We start from the raw sequence: 5,376 nt of genomic DNA, 5'->3' as shown, positions 1-5,376 counted from the left end.
ACAAATATTTGCAGTGGAAAGCCGTCTTTCTGCAGAAAGAGCCCTGCTCAAGGCAGATTTATCTTGATTCTCCTGAGAGGCGAGAAATGGGCCGATTATTATTATTATTTTTAGGAGTGTGAGCACGGCTCCTCATCTTATACACCGGCTGCTATTATCTCTGCTGTCTTTTCAACAAGGGTCGTCTACGATTTTTCTGGGTCATTTACACACCAATATTAGTCTTAGCAGAGCCTGGCGCTTTCTTGGCTCCCGCAGGTCATTTATTAAAATCGTAAGGCGAATGAAGTAACACTGCGAGCTTCATGACACCCTAAACCATCACTGTTTCACATGGCTTCAGCAGATCCTCAACTCACAAATCCATCCAGCCAAATACTGCAGAAACTGCCCTCCTAAAGGCAGATTTATCTTGATTCTCCTGAGAGGCGAGAAATGGGCCGATTATTATTATTATTTTTAGGAGTGTGAGCCCGGCTCCTCGTCTCATACACCGGCTGCTATTATCTCTGCCGTCTTTTCATCAGGGGTCGTCTGCTATTTCTCTGGGTCATTTACACGCCAGTATTAGTCTTAGCGGAGCCTGCCGCTTTCTTGGCTCCCGGAGGTCGTTTATTAAAATCGTAAGACGACAAAATACTGCGGCGTATTCTTCAATGTCATTTTCACACAAAACAACTGGGCCGGTTTGATCTCGCAATCACTCACATGCGAAGACATCCATCTGTAGGTCAAAGTGAACGGGCATAAATCAAAGCGGGAAAGGTCATTTCTCATCTGATGGGACGGCCGGCATCGGGGGAAACCACTGACTCACTGGTTGTGTTCGCGCGATAGAGACGGATCCAGCAATATTTAGTCAGCGTGTATGTATTGTACATGTGAACATGTGGTTTCACGATTTGTTTTAGGCTCAGTGAGTAAGACGGAAAAGTGAGGCCGGGTAGGCGGTTTATGGTACAAACGTGTTATTGTTTGAGGAGACGGCCCTCAGTCTGACAGCATTAGCAGCAGCAGCATGATTTGTTTTAGGCTCAGTGAGTAAGACGGAAAAGTGAGGCCGGGTAGGCGGTTTATGGTACAAACGTGTTATTGTTTGAGGAGACGGGCCTCAGTCTGACAGCATTAGCAGCAGCAGCATCATCATCATCATAGACGTCCATTCTAGATTTAGTTTATTTATAGTTTATTGGGTTGCTGGTGGATCTTCAGTAACACTCTAATAATGTAGTGAAATGTCATGATGCAAAAGTGTTTTCTATCTATGCAGTTGCTAGGGTGTTCTAGGTGGTTGCTAGGGTACTAGGGTTTTTTTAAGAACGCCTTTTGGCCTTATAGGAGCTTTTTGCCAGTTTCTTTACATCTTTTTTTTGGATTCTGAGTTCTTTAAAGCACCTTAGTCGTTTTTATTCTCTCTTCTCTTTCTTTTGTTGCATTTTTCTATGACTTCAGATTGTAAAGCTCTTTTTGGTAGGAAAGGTTGAGACTTATTTTGAATATACGCTTACTTTTATCCTTATGTACAGATATAACCTTATGTGCTATTATTGCTGTAACGTTAATTAATTTATGAGTTATATTTATTACCATAAATGATTTAATCATATAGTATATGTAGTGTGTGTTTGTATATATTAATGAATTATACATTTTTTTTTTTGGGGGGGGGGGTTGATTTATGTTATAATTTGTTACTGTAATTAATAAATATGCAAATAGAATTTATATAGAATATAAATATAATAAATGCAACAAATTAATACATAATTTTTTATCAATATTATAATTTAAAAATACAATTATTTGTGTATTGTGTACTGTATAATGTGTATAATGTATATTAAGTATTTACTTCATATGTAATATAAAATATGATATAACATATACACAAACATATGATAATAATAATAACAATGATAATTTAATTATTATTATTATTATTATTATTATTACTACTCTATTATGCTAAAATACACTGTGTAACAGTGACAGTTTATGAATTCAGGCCTTAACAATATTTCAACAATTTAATTTAATTTACTTACATTTTTTATGTTATGTTTTGTTATATGTTATGTTTGTTATGTTATGTTTTATGTTATATGTTATGTTATGATTGTTATGTTATGTTATGTTTTGTTATATGTTATGTTATGTTTGTTATGTTATGTTATATGTTATGTTATGTTATGTTATGTTATGTTATGTTATGTTATGTTATATGTTATATCTGGTCTGTTGTTGTTTTGTTATTTTCCTGGATTATGAATTGCATTATTAAATAATCTTTGAGTTATGTGAAAGGCACTATACAAATAATAATAATAATAATAATAATAATAATAATAATAATAATAAATAGCCTTTAGCCTTTTTTCATCCAATCAATCAATCAATCAATCAATCAATCAATCAATCAATGAACAAACTGACTCAACTGGACAGTATGGATTGCTAAATCTGCCAAAATAATAAATAAATCAATACATAAGTACATTCGCAGTAAGATCAGGAATGTATATTAAACAAAAGTAAATGGGATCCGTTTTGATTTCATGTTGACTTCAAAGTATAAAGCAACTGTTTTGTATCATAATAGTACAAACAGGGATTTTTATTGGAGAGAAAAAGCATAGAGAAGTGAAGGAATATCTTGGCGGTTCATGGTTTTCATCACGTAATGAGTGCTGAAAGGCTCTGGCAGCAGATGCGGAGTGGAGCGGCCTGTGAGAGAAGCGGCTCTGATCTGACATGTGCCCTGTGTTCAGATAGATTTGTTTCCTTTGGAAAACAGCAGGAATTCAGACTGATTGAGTCCACTGTCTCTGCCACTAATGCGCCACACGACATATATAAGGGATGAATGACTAAGAGAGAATAAGAATAAGAGAGAGAAAGAGAGAGATTTCACAGCTTTGCTGAGAAGAACCAGACTGTGAAACTCAAACCGAGCTTCAGCCAATCCAGTCCATTGGGTGATGTGTACAAACGACTGCTGAAAAGAAAATCTGAATATTGTGATGAAATGTGTTTGAGCGCTATGATAGGAAATAAAAATCAAACAATCTCATGGATAGCTCAGGTGTTTCTCCTTGAAAGCAATGAGATTGATGAGTGAATGGATAATTTCATACGTGTCTCATGTCAGATGTTTCAAACTGTGGCCAGATTTGCAAAGAGACCAAAGTCTCAAAAGTTAGAGATCTGAAAATGAAGATCTTAATATTTATTTTATTTTAGTTTAGTTTAGTTTAGTTTAGTTTAGTTTAGTTTAGTTTAGTTTAGTTTCATGGATCATGAATTGTATTATTAAAACATCTTTTTGTTCTGTAAAAGGTGTAAATAATGAAAATATGTTTAACAATAATAATATATTTTGTTATTTACATAAATTATTTTATTATTTACAGCAGCTTTCACATATCCCAACAAAAAGCATCACAGACAACAACAAAAACAACAATAATAACAATGAAGTTAATTTAATTTAAATTTTATTTGATTTAAAATTTGATTAAAAAATTGTTTTTTAATTTTATTAAATTTTATTTTACTTACTAATGGTGCACTAAAATACAAAAGTGGCAGTTTGTGAATTCAGGCAGTGAATTCCTTAACAATATATGAATGATTGTCTATTCAAATTGAATCTATTGAATTGAAATGGAAATGGAAATGGAAATGGAAATTGAAATTGAAATTTCAATTTCAATTCAATAGACTCATTCTACTTTGTTATTTGAATAGCTGAGATATTCATTAAGTCTTCTGAGGTAAAAAAGCACAACATCCGAGGCCTTTAATGACATTAAACCTGGAGAAAATGTCCAAGAAACAAATATTCACTAACTGACTTGACTGGACCTCTCATGTTTCGATTGAGACTCAGAATGAATGAAGCTATGACACGAATACCTAACGTTAAATGGGTCATATGACGTGGCTAAAAAGAACATTATTTTGTGTATTTGGTGTAATGAAATGTGTTTATGCGGTTTAAGGTTCAAAAAAACATTATTTTCCACATACAGTACATTATCGTTTCTCCTCTATGCCCCGCCTTTTTGAAACGCGTTGAGTTTTACAAAGCTCATCGGTCTGAAAAGCGAGGTGTGCTCTGATTGGCCAGCTATCCAGTGCGTTGTGATTGGCCGAATACTTCAAGCGTGTGACGGAAATGGTACGCCCCTTAACATACTGTGATGCCGTGTCCCGAACACCACCATCATATGACCTCTTTCATCATATGACCTTTAACTGAAGCTTTAGCGCTATCAGATACAGAATTACCCAGCATGCTCTCTGTCTTTCTGTTAGCGTCCAGGCCCGTGACTCTGTGTGTTTGTTCAGTGCTCGTCTTCTGCCTGGGTTTGCGTCTGTGGTGGTGTGAGGGTTTATGGAAGGCTAGAGATCAGATGGCCGTGGCTCACAGTCTGCGTTCACACTCGCGGTCGAGTCGGCAGTCGAGCGGCATGCGCTACAAGACCTCCAGCCATCTGTGTGGCTTTATATTCAGCGTGTTTATGAAACGGCCGTATAGTGTGTGTATGAGTTTATAGAGAGCTCATACTGTGTGTGTGTGTGTGTGTGTGTGTGTGTGTGTGTTCTGTTTTTACTTAAATTTAGTGCAATCGTGCTGTTGAATATCAGCAAATGTTCATCTTTAACAGCACAAAGCTATAGAGAGAGTATTGATACTGATGCAAAACTTGCTTCACTGAAAATAATGTGTGTGTGTGTGTGTGTGTGTGTGTGTGTGTGTTTATTGAACACGCATATGCCGCGTGTGTGGCTGTCTGCGGCTGTTTGTTTTGGGTTGAGCCCAGAGACGACGGCAGCGCTGGTTGGCACGACGGCTAAAATGTTTTTAGCGATGGTGGAGGCGACTCACGCTATAGTAACCTCAGGTTTAGTTTCTCCTTACTGGGTAATGTTTGCAAATGTCTATTGGAAATAGTGCTCTATCATACGAAATAAAAATCAGACAATGTCTTGGCTCTCAATTGTTTCTCTTTCAGATTCTGTAGAGATTAAATAGACACATTTTATTTGGGTGTGTGTGTGTTGGTGAAGCATCCTTAGGTTATTTATTACTAATAATTTTGATTAATTTATTTTATATTTGTATTACTTTAAAAAAAATATTTTAGTAATGTGACAATTCTTGTCCAAAAAAAAGCCCATTTCTTGGTTATGAGTAGTTAAGTCTACCAAGTTATTTTAATATTTATATACTGTCTATACTGCTCTAGTATTTATTCATATTCTGGATTAAGTTTTGTTTTTATTTCTTGAGTTTTAATGTTATGTTTTAGCAATTTTATAATAATTTTATTTTTATAATAATAATAATAATAATATTATTACTATTATTAT

The sequence above is a fragment of the Sinocyclocheilus anshuiensis genome, unplaced genomic scaffold (assembly GCF_001515605.1).
Source record: "Sinocyclocheilus anshuiensis isolate Anshui unplaced genomic scaffold, SAMN03320099.WGS_v1.1 scaffold62, whole genome shotgun sequence".
Taxonomy (NCBI): Eukaryota; Metazoa; Chordata; class Actinopteri; order Cypriniformes; family Cyprinidae; genus Sinocyclocheilus; species Sinocyclocheilus anshuiensis.
The sequence above is the reverse complement of the archived record's forward strand: the minus strand, read 5'-3'. Positions refer to the sequence as shown.